We start from the raw sequence: 21,553 nt of genomic DNA, 5'->3' as shown, positions 1-21,553 counted from the left end.
CATTAAAAGGGTACTAATGCTATTAATTATCAGCCCTAAATTTCTGCGGCAAGTTTAATGGGCAATTAATGTGCAAATCCAGCACGTCCTTAAAAATAATGGGGAAGTTAAGGGCGAGATGCTGTTTGTACCATACAGCATAAAGCAGCGTAAATCGACCAGCCAGTTCTGAAGAATCGCAACTCATGATGTCTCTCTTCACCCCTTGAACCTGCTGGCTGATTTGCGCATTAATAACACGTACATCGTCAACTCGCCGTTATTTTTCCAGCAATATTTGGCCCAATCTGTAATATGATATTTTTAAGTTGCACTACACATCCTCAATTCATTTTTCTGTTCATACTGGGATTTCAGCATTTACGGAAAATCAGTTTGCAAATGTGTGCACAATTTGAAAACCGGAAGGATTGCAGTAATTGAAACAGTTAAAGCCGCCCTGTTGCTATTCCAACAGCACCTATGTCAATTTCACTTCAGCTTTATATATTCAAAATCAGTTACAGCAACCAGCAAGCTATAAGTGCACTCAAGCCAGCTGACTGTGGAACAGGTCAACCAGTGCAATAAAGCATTACTATTCATGTAGGATATGCTCTTCCCCCATAACATTTAATGAAATGAAATGTACTTCCATTCAAATCATATGCTAATTGTGTGTCTACGCAGACTTGTTTTCAATGGACTTTGTGATTTAACAAATTGTCAAGTTGCTTATTGAAAGTGTTATGTTTATTCTTGTCTGCTGTGACATTCACACCAGTGGAATAAAAACAAACTTTCCAAAACCAGTATAACCCTCTCCCAATCCCATGAATGACAACTGTACATATTATGACACAATAATAAAGCTTGGAGGATGTAATATAATAGAGTTCAAATCACACTGGAAAACTGGTCAAGATTAATGCAATGTGTTTACACTGCCTTCTCAACATCTTAAGCCTTCGAGCCTACTCCGTCATTCAATAAGATCATGGCTGACCTTCTACCTCAACTCCACCTTCCCGCTTTGTGCCTTGCGGACACATCTTGCTGTGTTACCCTCCATGTAACATACACCACACTATGTGTTATTCTGTAAATATACCTACCTTATAAACAAAATGCTGTATCTATTTTCTCGAGGACTATTCCAATGAGAGGATGAAATAGGTTATTTGCTCCTAAGCCTGTACCAACATTGCTCTGTAACAAACACCAGAGGTTGCATGGAAGGCTGGTACTGACTTGCTGACTTTTTCTTAACTGAGTGTTCGTGAGCACATTGCCTCCACACAGCACTCCTTCCAATTTGCACAGTCAAGATCTGGAATTTTGCAAAGTATTACGTACAAAGTATTTACAGCACAGAAACAGACCATTCGGCCCATCAGGTTGATGCCGGTGTTTATGCTCCACAGGAGCCTCCTCCCACCCTCTTCATCTAAGCCTGTCAGCCTATCCTCACCTTCACATGGTCCATCTCTGACTCCTCCCTTCCCTTCCTCGACTTCTCCGTCTCCATCTCTGGGGATAGATTATCGACCAATATTCACTACAAGCCCACTGACTCCCGCAGCTACCTGGACAACACTTCCTCCCACCCCGCCTCCTGTAAGGACTCTATTCCATTCTCCCAGTTTCTCCGCCTCTGCCGTATCTGCTCCGACGATGCCACCTTCCAGACCAGTGCTTCCGACATGTCTTCCTTTTTCCGCAACCGAGGATTCCCCTCTACCATGGTCGACACGGCCCTCGACCGTGTCCGTTCTATCTCACGCACTTCTGCCCTCACCCCTGCCCCTCCCTCCCGGAACCACGATAGGGTTCCCCTTGTCCTCACCTTTCACCCCACCAGCCTCCACATTCAACGGATCATCCTCCGCCATTTCCGCTACCTCCAAAGTGATCCCACCACCAAACACATCTTCCCCTCCCCTCCCCTTTCAGCATTCTATAGGGACCGCTCCCTCCGAGACACCCTAGTCCACTCCTCTATCACCCCCAACAGCCCTTCCCCTTCGCCTGGCACCTTCCCGTGCAAGCGCAGGAGATGTAACACCTGCCCCTATACCTCCCCCCTTCCCACTGTCCAGGGCCCCAAACACCCCTTCCAGGTGAAACAGCGATTCACTTGTACTTCTTGCAATCTAGTATACTGTATTTGCTGCTCACGATGCGGTCTCCTCTACATTGGGGAGACCAAACGCAGATTGGGTGACCGCTTTGCGGAACACCTCCGTTCAGTCCGTAAGGGCCTGTCATTTTAATTCACCGCTCCATTCCCACTCGGACCTCACCATCCTTGGCCTCTTGTATTGTTCCACGGAAGCTCAACGTAAACTCGAGGAACAGCACCTCATCTTCCGATTAGGCACTTTGCAGCCTTCCGGACTCAATATCGAGTTCAATAATTTCAGATCATAACCTCGGCCTCTATTACTTTTTTCCTTTTAATTTTTTCCACCCCTTTGTTTTGGGTCCTCCTTTCCCCCCCCCCCCATCCTTTCCTTTTGTTTCTCTCTCTCACCTAGCAGCTGTCCTTATCCTGCCAGTACACTTCACACCTAATCTCAGCTGCCTTTTGTCTCCACGGGCCCATTACCATCTCATCTGGCTTCTAATACCTTTTATTGTCTCCTTTTCTTCTTTTGTTCGATCGCAGCCCTGCCTTCGATCTTTTTATTTTCTTTCCAGTTTTGAAGAAGGGTTTCAACCTGAAACATCAACTCAAATTTCTCTCCACGGATGTTGCCTGACCTGCTGAGTTTTTCCAGCATTCTCTGTTGTTATTTTTTATCCTTCTAATCATCTTTTCTTCATGTGCTTATCGAGCTTCCCTTTAAATGCATCTATGCTATTCACCTCTACTCCCTGTGGTAGCGAGTTCCACATTTGCCTTAAGTGGAATTATCATTTGCGGGTAAACATATATATTAACTTGCTCCTGTAGAAGAAAATAGGAGATTTCTGTATTTTATCTCCTATGATTTGGGCTAGATTGGGGAAATCTAATTGAAAGTTAGCTTCAGCCAACTCCATCTCTGGGGAAAGTCATATTGCTTCTGTGGCAACGATGGCTATTACATGGTTAGAGCAGCCGATTTGAAATTTAACGCGTGTCAGTCATTGACAGCTCTGAAACAGGCAACGCTGTGCCCACCTCCCACCCCGCCCCACACACACACAGCCGGCAATCAGTGTAATCACCCAAACCAGGGAAACTGATGGAAACTTCACTGTTAACTTTCCCACTTGTAAAGTCTGTGGGTTGTGCACAGACTTCAGAAGTAACAAACAAACAGGTCTTTACTATTCGAAGGTCCGGGCGAATCTGCCCCAGCAATCCTGCTACAACACTTATATACTGGTGTGGTCACTATCGGTATTACAGTATACAGAAGCCAAACAAATAGTGCCACACCTAAAGTAGTTCCCTTAAAGGTGAACGGTTACATTCAATAGTTCCCTTAAAGATAGACGGGTACATACACTACAATCCTCCCTTTTTAGCTTATTACTTACAGAGTCCCCGTTAAACATACATCTCTTCAACTTCCTATAAAACAAATTACAGATATAATCTCGGTGGAGTCAATGTCATATAAAACAATTTACAGATATAATCTCGGTGGAAACAGTTCACAGGTTCAGTCTCTGCGGAAACAGTTCATAGATTCAGTCTCTGATCTTGACTCGTTCCGAACAACATTTCTTTGGTGTAGCCGGTTCACCTGGCTAGCGTGACTCCTCCATAGCTTTTTTCTTGACGTAACAGCTTGAACTTTCGTCCTGTTGAACCAGCAGTGCGGACTTTTACAACCAACTGGCTGTCTTGACATTTTCCAGTTTTTCAACTAATTTAGCTCCTTTCGTAATGTCCCGCCAGGAATGGTAGAAGTGCTAATATTTTAGACAGTTATTATCTTCTGCTTCTTCTTTTTCTTTTCTGCCTTTTTGAAACTCTCGGAGCTCCTTTCTCGGCTGCCAGCTGTAGCGCCACCAACTCTCTATGTTCCTTAGACCTTAAGTGCTTCATCCGGATTTCAGCACTTTGAGAGTTTTCATCACAAGCTGGGCGGACCACATCCTCGTAATATTCAGTGTCACTCAACAGGTCATGGTAATATTCGGGTTCGTCCTGAGTTAGGCCAGCGAGAGAGACTTCTTCTTCCTCCTCACCCGTCTGGACGTTAGCTGACGGTGGTTCCTTCCCTAGACATCTTTCTTGAAAAGCCTTCTTCATGCATTCATATTCATCCCGCTCTTCCTGGGTTATCTGCCATTCCTTCACGACGGACCTCATTTGTGAGTTCAATACCTTCCCTTCCATCGGTAATTGCGTTATCAGGCTATTTAACCCTTCTACTGAAGTAACGGTTTCCACATTCTTCTGTTCACCTTGACGTGATTCAACGTACTTTTGGCATCCTTGTAAAATTTGTGTTGCCACCTCAGCTATCTCCGTGACTTTTGAGAGCTCCGAACTCGTTCCCCCTGAAGATTGAAGCTCGTGTTCAGATTGTTCCCCTTGCAGAGTCTTGTCCTTCAGCATATGAAGGAGTTGGCTGACCGTTAACTCTTCCCTGGGAACACGGTGGATCAGAGTCTTCTCCATTTCATCCACCTCTTTCTCCAATACTTCCACCTTACGTTCCTCTTGAACTTTGGCTTTCAGCGCTCGGAAAAGTTGCGCCCTGATGCTCTCTAGTTCATGTTCAGGGACCATTCTTACAGTTTCCTTTTCTGCCCCTGAAAGGATTCCCAGTTGAATCTGTTCTTCAAGTTGTTGAACCTCGGTCATTGCCGCCTCATATTTGTCTTGGATGTCCTTCAATGTTTTTATAAGTTCTTGGACATCCTGTCTTTCATGCTCTGCCATGATTTTCACCTCTAATTTCTCATCTATGGATGGAACTTCTACCGATGGGTCTGTCTTGGCCTTGAGCTCATCAAGAATTTCCTGCAGCCTTTGGACTTCTTGCTCATGTTCAACCTTTAGTTGTTCATATGCTTCTACTGACACTAGCTTTTCGGAGGCTGCCGAGTTAACCCCCTCCAGAATTGTAGCCTGGGCCTGTTCATACTGTTCTTTCAACTTCTCACACTCTGCTTGTAAGGAGTCGTAGAGAAGAACTGGAATAAAATCCTGGCTCCCTGAAGATTCCTCTTCCTTTGGTTCGTTCTGTAAATATTCTAGTTCCTGAACAGCATCAGGGGAATGTGATTGGTATTTGACCACGATGGCTCTATGGTCGCTCTCTGCTTGAGCTAGCTGTCTCTGTTGTCTTTCCAGGTTCTCCCATTCGGTGTCCCAGAACTTTTCCATATTTTTCATCTCTTGTACGAGACGGTCACTCAACTGTTCTAATTGTTGTCGTACTTTGACATAAGTTTGCGTCCGAGCTCGGTGTTCTTCCGTCATGGATGAATCCGTTGCTTGAACAGGCTCAGAATTCTCTGTCAACCTGGAGTTCTGCTCTGCAGCTTTATTCTTCTTGGTACCATAAGTCCTTCTGCATGTCTTCGTTTTCTTCCCCATCGTCGACAAGTCCCTTTTAGCCTTGTCTTCCATATTCGACTTGGTCTTATCATCATCCATTTCAGAATCTGAGCTAATAGCTTGCACCGAGTCCTCCCTCATTATGGCTTTTAAGTAATGCCATTCCATGTCTATTTTCTTAATCCACTCCCGTCCTAGAAGTGGTGGTCCTCCCTCAGGTAATACGTACAAGTTCATTCTTGGGTGTTCTTTACCCCTATCTCTCACCTTGACTCTTATTTTCCCCACGGGGTATACGTTATGCCCCGTGTATGTCTGTAATATGAACTTGGTATTTCTTAAAGGTATGTGAGAGAATAGCCGGTGGTAGTCCCTTCAGTTGATGACTGATAGAGCTGATCCAGTGTCCAGCTCCATTCTTACTTGGACTCCAGCTATTTTTAGTATGACCCAGATGGTCTGTAGATCCGTTTCTTTACCCACATTGTGGATTCTCAGACTACCCAACTCCTGGTTGTTTGGGTCTGAGTCTGAATTCTGTTCATCTGAACTCTTCTCAGCCACCTTGTGTACCTTGTTGTACTTTTCTTGTGGTGGCTTCCTTTGATTGTTGGTCTTTTTCCCGGACCGGCATACCTTCGCGATGTGACCCAGTTTGCCACATTTCCTACACTCTTGGTTCTTAAACCAGCATTGATTCTGGTCATGCGTTGTCTTCCCACAACAGTAGCATTTTGTTGTGCTTGAAGTAATTTGGTCCACCCCGAGTGCCGCCGCCTTTAGTTGCATTTCCGCCGTTCCTTTCGCTGCGGCTTCGTGCGATGCAGCTATAAGGACAGCCCTGTCCAGTGTGAGGTCGTTCTCTTCCAGTAGTCGCTTCTGCGTCCCTTCTTTGGACAATCCGCATACGAACTTGTCCCGCAGCGCTTCTGTCAGATTCCCTCCGAACTGGCAGTATTTCGCTAGCCTACGCAGTTCGACCAAGTATTCCGCATTGCTTTCGTCTTTCTTCTGCGTTCTTGCGTAGAATTTGAATCGTTCAGCCAGCATCAACGGTGTGGGGTTCAAGTGGTCCTTCAGCACAGCCACAATCTCTTCGAAGGTCTGATCCGCTGGTTTATTTGGTGCTATTAGATGCTTCAAGAGCCCATATGTTTTTGCCCCCATCGAGTTTAGCAATTTTATCGCCTTGTCATCTTCCGCTATTTTGTTGGCTTCGCAATAGATCTCTATGCGTTCCACGTACGTGGCCCAGTCTTCTATTTCAGAATTAAAGTCGTTAATATTCCCTCGCTTAGGCATCTTTCTTCCCTTGGGAGCAGCACCAGTATTTCTTTAAGTATTCTTATTTATTTGTTTATTTCTAAGATGGCAGTTTTCCCGCGAAATCGGCGGTTTCCCGCTCTTTCCTTCTCTCCCCGCCCACTTCAATGGCGGTATGTCAGTTAAGATGGCGGTTTTCCCGCAAAAATGGCGGTTTCCCGCTCTTCCTTTCTCACCCTGCCCACTTCAATGGCGGTTTCCCGCTTCTGGCGTCTTCTCCGCCTAATGGCGGCTTCCCGCGTTTCTTCCCGGTGGAAGGGGTACGCTTCCCCCACAGCGGACAGGTTCAGCCGCTGGCTGGCTTCCGCACAGCTCCCCTTACTCGGCTCTGTCTTTTCCTCCCGCCCGCACGGCTCTACCGGCGCTGGGTACACCCCGTTAACGGAGGACAGTTCAGCCGCTGGACTGGCTCTCGCGCAGTCTCTCTCTCCGTACCCGGCTCTGTCGCTCTCTCTCCTGCACGTTCGGTGCTACCGGCCCTGGGTACCCCGTTGGTGGAGAACAGTTCAGCCGCTGGACTGGCTCTCGCACAGTCTCTCTCCCCTTGCTCGGCTCTGTCTCTCCCTCTCCCGCACGTTCGGTTCTACCGGCTCTGGGTACCCCGTTGGTGGAGGACAGCTCAGCCGCTGGACTGGCTCTCGCGCAGTCTCTCTCCCCTTGCTCGGCTCTGTCTCTCTCTCCCACCCGCACGGTTCCTGTTCGCCTCCCAGCCCTCTCGCAGACCGGTGTTCCCCTCCCCGGCTGCGGCTGGGCTTCTCTTCCCGCGCCTACTCCCAGTCTCAGCGCTTCGTGGCTGCGGTCGCTGCCCAGCTTTTCCCGCCGATCGCGGTCCGGCTGTCACCCGATGCCGTTGGACCCGACTTCTGACCGGCTCAGCTCCCCCTCGACCGAGGTCGAGTGCTCTGCCCTTATCCTCCGGATACTTCTACACCTTCCCCTACTCACAGTCTCTTCGGCCGCCTTGTTTCCAGCTGATCGGCTCACTCCGCACCGTGGTAGAAGGGTAGTCAGTGCCTGTTGCTAATGGAAGCTTTTGTTGCTAAAGTCTTCCACCTTTCTCCTGCTGCAGCCTCGTGTTTTCTTCCAGCAGCACGACGAGGGCGGTTGCCTCTCTTCGACGCTCTTCTTGCTTTGGTAATCTTGCCGCAGGGTACGATCGGACTCGTCGCCACTGTAAAGTCTGTGGGTTGTGCAGTTAATAAATACACAGACTTCAGAAGTAACAAACAAACAGGCCTTTACTATTCGAAGGTCCGGGCGAATCTGCCCCAGCAATCCTGCTACAACAGGCAGTAACAAGTGGGGTACCACAGGGATCTGTCCTGGGCCCCCAGCTGTTCACAATTTACATTAATGACCTGGATCAGGGAGTCGGATGCAGCATTTCCAAATTTGCAGACGACACTAAACTAGGAGGGGGGGTGGGCTCAGAGGAAGAGACCAGGAAGCTCCAGAGCGATTTGGACAGACTGGGCGATTGGGCGGATAAATGGCAGATGCACTATAATGTGGACAAGTGCGAAGTTATCCACCTTGGGTGCAGGAACGGGAGGGCAAATTATTATTTAAATGGCAATAGATTGGGAGAGGGGGAAGTACAGAGAGACCTGGGTGTTCTTGTACACCAGTCACTGAAGGCGAGCATGCAGGTGCAACAGGCGGTCAAGAAGGCAAACGGTATGCTGGCCTTCATAGCAAAAGGGTTAGAATACAGGAACAGGGATACCTTGCTGCAGCTGTACAGGGCACTGGTGAGACCACACCTCGAGTACTGTGTACAGTTTTGGTCGCCTCATCTGAGGAAGGATGTTCTTGCCATGGAGGGGGTGCAGCGGCGATTCACCAGGCTGATACCAGGAATGGCGGGAATGACCTATGAGGAGAGACTATGTAGTTTAGGGATGTACACACTGGAGTTTAGAAGATTGAGAGGGGACCTCATAGAAGTGTATAAAATTCTGACAGGTCTAGACAGACTGGATGCAGAAGGAATGTTTCCCTTGGCGGGTGAGAACAGAACTAGAGGACATAATTTAAGGATAAGGGCTAAACCATTTAGGACAGAGATGAGGGGGAATTTCTTCACTCAGAGAGTGGTGAACCTGTGGAACTCATTGCCACAGAGGGCAGTGTACGCCAGCTCATTAAATATATTTAAGAGGGAATTAGATATATTTCTACGGGCAAAAGGGGTTAAGGGTTACGGAGAGAAGGCGGGGACGGGATACTGAACTAAAGGATCAGCCATGATCTCATCGAATGGCGGAGCAGGCACGAAGGGCCGAATGGCCTACTCCTGCTCCTATCTTCTATGTATCTATGTAACACTTACATACTGGTGTGGTCACTATCGGTATTACAGTATACAGAAGCCAAACAAATAGTGCCACACCTAAAGTAGTTCCCTTAAAGGTGAACGGTTACATTCAATAGTTCCCTTAAAGATAGACGGGTACATACACTACACCACTAAAAGTGAAACCCGAAGGGATTAGGTGTAACTGGGGTTTTGACCGTGTTATTAATGCTAAACAAATGTTAACGGCCTAGAGAAGTGTGAAATTTGTCCATTTTAATAAAAATTTACATTTTTAAGAAACTTTTCAAAAAGTTGCAGGTTTGCCTTTTCCCCAATGTGAGAGCTCCAGTCTTTATCTTGCTCTCTATTTTAAAAAGTTAGCATTTGAAGAGCTTACCCACTTCCTTGTTTGCCGTCTGTGAGAATTCTGCCTTTTGAGTGGCTGCTTATTGACGTCACAGCAGTTCGAACAAGGGGAATCCCCACTGCAGCCCGTCGATTTGAATTGAAGGTCGGAAAACCCGAGGTTCTCGACACAGGGATTGCGAGATTGTGCGACGCGTACTTCGGCCCCAGCAGCGCTCGCCTTCGCTTCGCTAATGACCACACATTCCAGGCCATAACCTCACCTCAGAAGGTATTGGATTTGTCAATCTCCGTTTGTTTGTTTAGGTTCAGGAAATTATAATTTGAAAGATATCCCATGGTGGAAATCACATTCCAAGTTACTTAGTTATAGTTTTGGCTGGAGGTTTAAACGCAGTGGGTGTTCTGGATGTTACATTATCCACATACAATATTCCATTGTGAGAAGCCCTCAAAAGACTCTTTCATCCAAAGATCCTTTCATTGGCCAAACTGTGAAAGAAATAGGTTCTAAAAAAGCTAGACTGATTCTATTGCTCGTCGGTTTATGGTGAAATGTACATTTAATATCTCGCCATGCCGGATTGCTTCCATATATAGTATTGAACCTATCAATCAATCTGACTATTAGTTTTAACCTGTTCACATTGTTCTCCGTCATTACAATGAGTTAGGAGAATGTGGTGGACATCCCATGTGACCTCCAGTGGGGTGCATCTTAATCAAAGGGTAACTGCTAATCCTGGACATGCTGTTTCATGGATGACATTTACATGGCCACAGATTTTGCTTTATTGGAGACTTGGTCCTCTTATAGAAAATACTCTTGGACTGTGAATACAGAAGAAACGTGGGAAGAAAGCCTCAAATTGTAGCACCCCAGAAATGAGTCAACATCTTCAAGTGAGCAAGGGAGAGGAGTAAAGATACAGAAAAACCAAAGGATGATGTAATGATATCAACAAATAGAGATGGTATTTGCCTGTTTGATTATGATGCCTACCAGCATGTTTGCATGTATTGATTACTTGTGCCTGACCAGCAGAGGTCATGTGACAGAGACAAGGAGTTTTGGTTTAGTTTCAGTTTCGTTCTAGATGCATCACTAGCTTGATGTCTCCTGTAAATGCTGTTATAAAGAGTTGAACAAGCTTTCGATTAAAAGACATTCTCTTTCATAAATGTCTCGTTATTGAACCCACAAAGAAATCAATACATGGTGTCAGAAGTGATTGAAAGAGATGAAGAGGAAAAATCTGAAGTTAAATCAGCTCTCCACAGATTAGCAAGCCAAAAGAGAACATCGTTACTTACCATTAGAGAATAGCTAACGAAGTGAAAAATGGAAGGTTTACTCCCACCGGCGACGCTTCAGTTGACAGGTAATGTGGCTGAAAATTGGAGAAGGTTCAAACAAAGTGTGGGGTTGTATTTATCAGCAATCGGAGCTGACGAGAAAAGTAATAAAAGGAAATCGTCACTGTTCTTACATGTCGTGGGTGATGAAGCGCTGGAGGTGTATAATAACTTCACATTTGCTGCTAATGGAGACAAAATGAAGCTAGATAAAATAATGGAACAGTTTGAGGCCTACTGTATACCTAAACGTAACGTGACGTTTGAGAGGCACAGATTTTTCACATGTGTACAGAAAATGGGTGAGACTATTGATCAGCATGTGACTGAACTGAGAAACAGAAGCAAATCGTGTGAATTTGGGGGACTGACAGACTCGCTGATAAAAGACAGACTGGTGTGTGGTATTCCAGATAATGGTCTAAGGGAAAGACTGCTAAGAGAGCAAGATCTAGACCTGGGAAAAACCATAGCACTGTGTAGGGCTACAGAGACTGTGAAGTTGCAGGCAAAGGAGCTGTTCAGTGACAATAGCTGCAACGTGGATGCAGTGAGTAAGAACGGACACAAACTGTTTAACAAAAAGAGCGCCAATGTGAAAAAAGAGGCGTGGCCAGCGAACGAAAATGAAAGGGGCAATCGAAAGACATGTATTCGATGCGGTACACAGCATCCACCAAAAATGTGTCCAGCATATGGTAAAAAATGCAATAGTTGCAACAAAAACAACCATTATGCCCGTTGCTGTAAGAACCAAGCGCAACAAAGCAAGGTCCATGCAGTAGATGAAAGCGAGATAGAGGAGTTCAATGTAGATGTTGTGTCTGAAAACAAAGAAGAAAAAAGAGACTGGATGTTGACACTATAAGTGAATGACATACATATTCCATTTAAATTGGATACTGGAGCACAAGTTAATGTGATATCAGAGACTGATTTTAAGAAAATTAGACCCAGACCAAAGATACATGGAATCAAAGTGAAAGTGACAGGATACTCAGGTACTGAAATACCAGTGAAAGGAAGATGCATTGTCAAAGTGACACACAAGGACAGAGAGCACACGTTAGCATTAATCGTGGTGCCAAAGGAGGTGCAAGCCATACTAGGTTTAAAAGCCTGTGAGAGATTGAACCTGGTAAAGAGAGTCCTCGTTGTGGAAAGCGAAGGAGAGACAGTCTATGATGAACTCATGAAAGAGTACAAAGACCTATTTAAGGGTCTAGGCTGCATTCCAGGAGAACACACGATCAGAGTAGATAAAAGTATGACACCGGTCATACATACATGCAGAAAAGTTCCGTTTGCTCTTCAAAAGCAACTGAAGGCAGAGTTGGACAGAATGGAAAGCCTGAACGTGATTCAGAAGATAGATGAGCCAACTGAGTGGGTGAGTTCCCTCGTCGTAGTGGACAAAAAGAATGGAAAGCTCAGAATTTGCCTGGATCCAAGAGGTCTAAACAGAGCAATAAAGAGAGAGCACTTCAAGCTTCCTACACGTGAGGAAATCATGGCACAGTTTGCAAATGCAAAATATTTCAGCAAGTTAGATGCATCATCAGGATTTTGACAGATGAAGCTGGACGAAGCAAGTTCAAGACTGTGCACATTCAACAGTCCATTTGGCAGATACAGATTCCTAAGGTTACCATTTGGCATTGCCTCAGCTCCTGAAGTGTATCACAAGACTATCCATATGATCTATGAGCACTTGGAGGGAGTTGATACATCAATGGATGACATCATAGTATGGGGAACCACGAGAACTGAGCATGACGAGAGACTGAAAAAAGTGCTGGAAGCAACAAGGAAAACAAACCTGAAGCTGAATAGAGAGAAATGCCAGCTCGGGGTGACAGAACTGACATTCGTGGGAGATATCCTTAGCGGTGAGGGCGTCAGACCAGATCCCAGAAAGGTGTCCGCCATTGAGAATATGCCAAAGCCACAATGCAAAAAGGACGTGCAGAGGTTTAATGGAATGATCAACTACATGGGTAAATTCATATCCAACCTCTCAGAAAAGATGGCGCCAATGAGAAGACTAACTGAAAAGAACATAGAATGGGAATGGAATCATGAGCATGAGAAGTCATGGAGCGATCTAAAGAAACTGCTCATAGAGGAACCAGTTCTGAGGTTTTATGACCCAGTGAGACCCATCAAGATATCATCAGATGCATCACAGAGTGGGCTCGGTGCCGTTCTTCTGCAAAAATATGACTACTGGCAACCTATTGCATATGCATCGCGCTCAATGACAGACGCGGAGACGCGATATGCTCAAATAGAAAAGGAGCTGCTCAGCATCACATACGCCTGTGAAAGATTTCACCAGTTTGTGGCAGGACAAGCAATCAGTGTAGAGACTGACCATAAGCCCTTGATTGCATTGTTCCAAAAGCCACTAAATAGCTGTCTGCTTAGAATACAAAGAATGATGATCAGGCTGCAATGCTATACACTGAATGTTGCGTACACACCGGGTAAGCTGATGTATACAGCAGACACATTGTCCAGAGCTGTAGACCCAAGTGAGCCCGCAAACACCACAATGGATGAAAAAGTGAACGCCTATGTGGACATGATCACAAGTGCACTGCCCATAGCAGATGCAAAAATGGAGCTCATAAAGACTGAGACAAACAAAGATGAAACAATGAGACGACTGAGGAAAAGCATCTTGGATGGATGGCCCAACATGAAGCAAGACTGCTCACCTGACATAGTTCCGCCCTGCAGTTCCAGTACTCTGCTATCAGTGGTCGAAGACATCATCTACAAAGGAAGTAAAATAGTTATCCCAAAGAGTCTGAGAAAAGAGATGCTAAAAAGGATCCATGGAGGACATCTGGGAATCGAAAAGTGTAAGAAAAGAGCGCGAGAGGTGATGTACTGGCCACAAATCAACCAAGATGTGACAAATGAGGTGTCAAACTGCACAATATGCCTGAAATATCGAGCAAGCAATCCGGTAGAACCACTAAAGCCACACCCAGCACCAGACAGACCTTACCAGAAGGTGGGCACTGACCTATTCGTATGTCAAGGTAAGGACTATCTTGTAGTCACAGACTATTACTCCCTGTATCCAGAGGTTTGTAGACTGCACACCACCACTGCAGATGCTGTAATAACATGTATGAAAGCCATATTCTCCAGACATGGCGTGGCAAGTGAGGTCTTCACAGACAACGGACCTCAGTTTTACAATGCAAGTTTCCGACACTTTGCCAAAGAGTGGGACTTTGTCCACACAACGTCAAGTCCTCACTTTCCATAGTCCAATGGTCTAGTGGAAAAATCGGTCCAGACAGTGAAGATGTACAAGGCAAAAGACAGTGGAACTGACTTCTACCAGAGCATGCTTGTATACCGCACAACGCCACTCGAGTGTGGTAAGTCACCAGCCCAACTCCTTACGGGACGTCGGCTAAGGTCAAACCTACCCATCCCGGAGAACCTCCTGAAAACAAAAGAGGGGGAGAAAGTGAGGAAGTTCAAAGAGCAACAGAAAGAAAAGCAAAAGTACTACTATGACAGAGGAACACAAAACCTACCTGAACTCCACACTGGTGACCAAGTAAGGTTCAAAGACAAAACAAACACATGGACTCAGAAGGGAACTGTCCTGAGTGAAGTTCAACCAAGATCATACACCATTCAGACAGATGAGGGTGCTGTTCTGAGAAGAAATCGTCGAGATCTTCTCATGGGACCAGCCACAGCAGGTCAAGAGACTGATACTGTTGAACAGCCTGATCACACAGCAGGTCAAGAGACTGATACTGTGGAACAACCTGATCACACAGCTGAGAACACATCATCTGAGGCAACAACTCAGATTCAAGGACAATCAATCAGAAAATCCTCAAGACACATGAAGCCTCCTGAGAGACTCATTGAGCAAATTTAAGGACTATTGTTATAGAAGGAAGTAATGTTATCTTATTCTTTCTTCAAGTTCTAGTGTATTGACATATTTCATGTGAACACACAAAGCAAGGTTAAAAAACCTTGATCATGATAATGATAATGTAAGTTCATTAAGTGTTACAGTTAAAATGCAGATTAATACAAAGAAAACATGTTGTTAGTTAAAAGTAAAATACTTTTGTTTTAAGAAAAGGAGATGTAATGATATCAGCAAATAGAGATGGTATTTGCCTGTTTGATTATGATGCCTACCAGCATGTTTGCATGTATTGATTACTTGTGCCTGACCAGCAGAGGTCATGTGACAGAGCCAAGGAGTTTTGGTTTAGTTTCAGTTTCGTTCTAGATGCATCACTAGCTTGATGTCTCCTGTAAATGCTGTTATAAAGAGTTGAACAAGCTTTAGATTAAAAGACATTCTCTTTCATAAATGTCTCGTTATTGAACCCACAAAGAAATCAATACAGATGATAGTGTGTGGACTTTAGTCATTACAATCTTTTTTCACTTTTCTTCCCTTCTATTCCCTGGGTTCCTCTGGCATCGCACCCAAGCCATTTTTTGTGCGGATGCCGAGAGAGCTAGCGTCAGCTGATGTTTCGAATGTCTGCGTCACAACTGTAAAGCCTGCTCATGTCCTCACCTCATGCACAAGTGCACTCACTTTATAGCAGGGATCTTTGAATTGTTACCAGGGGATGGAGGGGTCATTTTAACCCTGGCTGCTAGGAGGAAACCGGGAAGGTAAGCAATTAAAATCCACTGAGTGACGCACCCACCTGATGTCCCCTCCAGATCCCGCTGTTGCCAATTTCTAAGGACATTTCTGGACAAGCGACCAAGCCTCCTGCCCAACCTGGCAGGTTCCTTCTTAACATATGCAGATCAGGGTCAATTTTAATTCTGCGCTGAGCGGGGAAGCTGCTGTGGCTTTCTTGCCAGGCAAAGGCCTGTCAGAAGAGGATTAGATGCAAAAGATGCCATTCAAGGTAAGTCTTCTACTTTCCTTTGTGGGGCCGGGAGGAGCAGGAGTGCTTCTCCGGGGCCCACAAGGAAAATTTAGGTCTCCTCTGTCCCGGAATTCCCGTCCCCATACTTACCCTTCGTGCCAGTGAGCGATCAAGGATTTTCCGCAAGCCAGCAGCCGCTTTCTGCCCACTTCCTGCCTGCAACGGGCCGGAAGTTGGCCAAAAGCATGTTAATGGGGCCTGCCAGTTAAAATCGCAGTGGTGTCATTCTGCCGTGGGGAGGTGGAAAATTTACTGACTCTTGGCGTGCGAAATTCGGTTACGCTCCGTTTGAGGGCGGTAACCGAGTTAAGGCCAGACATTTAGTGCCCGGCGCAGAAATACCTCCCGGCCGTTAAATCTGGGTTACCGCCCCGCCCAGGAAGTGGAGTGCAATCTCGGGCACTCCACTTCCTGGTGGGGCAGTAACTGAGGCAATGTTGGGGCACGATCGGCAGTGCTCAGCGGAGGCTCTGCGGAGTGCTGCCGCGTTTCAACGCCATCCCCTTCAGTTAAAGTGGAGAGACGCTGTGCACTTTGCAGGGCCACCGATGGCCCCAACTAGGCCACCGGGGGAAGCATGGTGCCATGGCAGCCGCCTGGCGCCGAGACGCAGTGCCGGGCTGTGCGATGGTGGCCAGGACCATGCCACGGCCCACCATGGAGGGCCGACCTGGAGGTCGGCCAAAAGAAGACAAAGGCGGCGCGGGTTGTGGCCGCACCTCCCCTTTAAATACCGCCCCGCGAGCGGAGGTCGGCCTGGTTCGCGACCCGTGTGGCTGGCGCTGACATTGCCCATCGCAGCCTCGCAGGGCACAGATGAATTTCTGCCGTGGGGGGGCACTAAGGGGTTGCGGTGCACAGCGATGACGTTATCGGCGGTGGCGCAGCGACCAGGGGCGCTACCAGCAGGGACGCGCCGCTATCGGGTAGCGCCTCAGCAATGCCCAGTCGAATTTCTCGGGAGGCACTTTTTTCGCGCACCCCTCTGGGCGATAAGCTCCTTCCGCCCCGTTAGCGCCCCCTGGTGGCGCTAATGGCAGGCGCAAAGGAGCCGAATTTCTAGCCCTTGCGGTATCAGAAACCGGCTGGGAGTTAAAATCGACCCCCAGGACCAGGAACTCTGGCTAATATTTTTAACGTATATAGCGTGAGGACATTGACCTAGCTGAAATCAGCTTAGTCAGCAGAGAACAGGGATAAAACCTGGGACCTTCCTGATTGTTACTGGACCATGCCATGTGTTTATCCATTGAGCCAAGAAAGCAAAGGAGGGAGAGAGAGGAAGACGGTGGGGAAAGAGGGAAAACCAGGGAGAAAATCAGAAGTTGAGTGGAAAACTGTGTTATGCTGAATTTCTGCTGGTCCACATTATCACTGTATTCCAAACTGGGTAGAAATTATTTCCGTACAATCTGTAAGTTAAACAATTACTAAGGGATTTATTCAATCTAATTGCATGATGGTTCACCACAACTAATGGCTTCCACGTCATGAAGTGATATCTACTCAGAGCAGCTTTAAAACCACACTGCTCGCAAAAATATATTACATTCATAATTTAATATATTGTAGAACATTTTTCCCATTACAGATACTTATATCAGTAAAGCAATGAGTCACATATAGATTGCTGAGTTCTAAAATAAACCATGTCAGTAACCATGACATCAATATATTATATAAATATATTGCTTTTTGCAAGCTAGGAATGTAAAGTCACAAATTAATATATATGCATTTGCGAAATGGTGAATCAAAATCCCATGCTAATATTTAAATGGTAGCAAGGATATCAGAGGGCCATGAGGCATAAATGTTTCCAGGACATTTTTAACAATGAAATGTGAAAGAAAAACTTGTGTATCGCTGGAAAAATAGACATAGGGCATAACAATGATTGATACATTACTTTTATTGTAAACAAGACTTGCATGGTCAGTAGAAAAAAACTACTTGACTGCAAACATCAGGAAGCTTAAATAACGATATGTTCTTTACAAAACTGGTAATGTTAAAACACGCAGAGAAAAGCACATTGAGCTGGATATTCTGCCCATTGACTATAAATGGATAGTAATCGACGGCAATTAGTCTAAGTGGTACAGTACTTCTGAATAAATCATTGCAGCATTCAAGGTGAAAATATGTAACTTTAAATGTCACTGTATAGCAGAAACTGTGTGATAACACTTGATGAGGCAGTGAAAGTCAGATTGCAATAAAGCCAGGTACAATTTTGTATAGTAGTTTTACACATCACGATTTGAGGACCTTTCAGAGGAAGATAGGAACAGGAGCAGGCTATTCAGCCCCTCAAGCCTGCTCCACCATTCAATTAAATCAAGGCTGATCCGTACCTCAACTGCATTTACCCGCTTTAGGATATCCCTTGATATTCTTACCTAACAAAAATCTAACTATCTCCGTCTTGAAAGCTCCAATGGTCCCAGCATCCAGAGCCCTTTGGGGGAGAGAATCCCAGATTTCTACTACCCCTTGTGTGAAAAGTGCTTCTTGATTTCCCATCTAAATGGCCCAGCTCTAATTTTAAGATGATAATCCCTCGTTCTTGATTCCGCCATCAGAAAGAAAGACTTGCATTTGTATAGCGCCTTTTATGACCTCAGAACATCCCGAAGTGCTTTACAGCCAATTAAGTACTTTTGAAGATTAGTCACTGTTGTAATGTAGAAAACACGGCAGCCAATTTGTGCACAGCAAGCCCCCACTAACAGAAATGTGATAATGACCAGATAATCTGTTTTTAGCGATGTTGATTGAGGGACAAATATTGGCCAGGACGCCGGGGAGAACTCCCTTGCTCTTGTTCAAAATAGTGCCATGGGATCTTTCAGGTCCACCTGAGAGAGCAGACGGGACTAACGTCGGTTTAACGACTCATCCGAAAGGCCGCACCTCCGCCAGTGCAGCACTCCCTCAGCACAGCACTGGGAGTGTCAGCCTAGATTATGTGCTCAGGCCTCTGGAGTGAGACTTGAACCCACGACCTCTGACTCAGAGGAAATAGTTTCTGCATATCTACCCTATTGAATCCTTTTAACATTTTAAACACCTCGGTCAGATCACCCCTCAATCTTCTGTACTCAAGGGAATACAAGCCAACGTTTATGTCCTCATAATTTAACCCTCTAAGCCCCTAACTTTCGAATGATTCCTTAGTTGAGATACCCGCGACAAAACCATCCCTGGGAGAAGCATATCAACCAGTGTGATACTGGATGATGCCACAACATTCTGCTCAAAATGGATGTCAGTGAATTCTACAGAGGTCTGAATGGTAAAATTCCGATACAAGAGGGGGAATAAATCATTGGCAAAAATATAGTGGGGAGATGAGGAGAAGTTTTTTCACTCGGAGAGTTGTCGGGAGCTGAAACGCTCTACCTGAAAAGATGGTGGAAGTTGATTCCTTAAAGAATTTTAAAGGGAGTTGGACGGGTACTTTAGGATGAGGAACTTACAGGGTTACGGACAAAAAGTGGGGATGTGGGACTGAGCGCAACGACTCGTTCAATGAGCCAGCACAGTCACGACGGGCCGACTGGCCTCCTTCTGTGCTGTAAGTTTCTATGATTTCTATGGAACTGGTAGATTCTCCCTAATGAGTGAGATTCTCAAGCACCTCATTGACCGGAGAGACTAGCCTCAATAACATTATAATGTTTTTGCAGCCTATTTGTGTCCCTACTGGGGAGTCTAGAACCAGGGGCCACAGCCTCAGGATAAAGGGTAAGCCATTCAGGACTGAGATGAGAAGAAATTTCTTCACACAGAGGGTGGTGAATCTTTGGAATTCTCTACCCCAGAGGGCTGTGGAGGCTCAGTCATTGGGTGTATTCAAACCAGAAGTTGATAGATTTCTGACTAGTAAGGGCATCAAGGGATATGGCGATAGGGCCGGTGAATGGAATTGAGGCAGAAGATCAGCCATGATCTCATTGAATGGCGGAGCAGGCTCGAAGGGTCGAATGGACTACTCCTGCTCCTATTTCTTATGTTCTTACACACTGTGAGCGTAAATGGGTCAAGCTTGTGACATCGGGAGCCATTTTCACCATGCTGCACGTTACTTTCCAATGTTGATGCAGATGATTTAATGGAGAATACTGGACAAGTACTTTTTCTTGAAAACCTTTGAATAAAATGAAACCAAAATTATCTTTTCACCTCAAACTTGGGTGACCATCCCAAGTATGTTACAGTTTATCCCATAATTTCATTACTTGCGAGTTTTCAAGTAGTTTCCATTTATAAAACTAGTAATTAACCACTGACTGAGAGATTATCAGAAGTAATAAACTTGTTTGTCAGAAAGATGAATGGAAAATCCATCAGTACCCAAGATCTAATTGGTTTCACAAATGATGTGATTCCTTATTACCATATTGTGATATTCTCAGCCTAGTACCAGGGATCACTGCACCAAGTTATGATGAGTCACAATTTTTATTTAGTGTGTTACCTTGTTCTCCTTTCAACAAAAGGTTAATGTGATGTTTAATAATATGATAGAACACAGGAAAGTGTAGAAAAATATATAAAATGAGAACTATTATGATGAATAAAGTATGAACATGATCAACACTGCTTACCCAATAGAAGAATATTTGCTATATATATAAAAATTGAATATCCCAATTGTGTTTTTCCATCTGTATCTCTTACATTAATTCCAGAATAAGTCACAGAATTAATTCGAGTTAAGTGAATGTTGTTGAACTATTTTGCTGCATTGGCTATATTTGAATCGCATGTTTTATTTTTGTGTTATTTCAGCAATTTACCAAACTACACAAAATTTAAAATAATAAGTGTAAGTATCATAAACCATTAATATCTAACCATTTAATAACTGTCTTTCTAAATAAAATAAGTAGTTAGAATGTAATTACGATTAACTTGTATTTTACCCTCTCTGTTTCAGTTTCTTTCCTTTTCTCTTTCTACGATGCTTTAACCTCACCAGCTATCTGGATATGGCCATGATAAGGTGTGCAAATGTATCCCAGGGTAATTTACCCTCTGATTTTCTCTCCTTCATAGCAGCATGACTGATACCAGGAACCTATGGAATCACAGGTACAAGCCAAGCTGGTGGCCAAGCTGGTGGAAAAGTTATGTCCTCCCACTTCATGGTGCCATCCACTTGCTCTTTTATTTCGAACTAATGTTTTCTACCAAGCTTTTCCTCTTCCCTCCTGAAGGCATTGGGCTGGATTTTAATACTGGAGGCGTGTAGGAGGCGGGACTACAACTTTCAGGGTTGTAGTCCCGCCTCCATCAAGTTGTGGCCAACCCACTCGATTTTCACTTGATTGACCTTGCAGAGCCCACCCAGCGGGTCAGCAGGCCAATTAAGGGCCACGCAGCAACAGGTGACATCACAGGTTGACATTTCATCTGTCAAGAGCTTTTGACAGATGAAATATCAGCGTTTGACAGCTCTTTGAAGCTGTCAAACACTGACAATCTGTACTTCAAGTTAATTCCTTCCTCTCAGGCTGATTTAGAGATCTCTCCAGAACAGAAAGCTGAACGCTGCAACTTTTGACAGCTCGCGGCCATTCTGCTTTCTGTGCCGGTGAGATGAGGGACTCCCATAGAAACATAGAAGATAGGAGCAGGAGTAGGCCATTTGGCCCCTTGAGCCTGCTCCGCCATTCAGTGAGATCGTGACTGATCATCCAAATTCAGTACCCTGTTCCTGCCTTCTCTCCATGTCCCTTGATCCCTTTAGCCTTAAGAAATATATCCAAC

Source organism: Somniosus microcephalus, chromosome 26 (assembly GCF_052327205.1).
Source record: "Somniosus microcephalus isolate GS21.2 chromosome 26, FLI_Smic_1.0, whole genome shotgun sequence".
Lineage (NCBI taxonomy): Eukaryota > Metazoa > Chordata > Chondrichthyes > Squaliformes > Somniosidae > Somniosus > Somniosus microcephalus.
Note: the sequence above shows the minus strand (reverse complement) of the source record.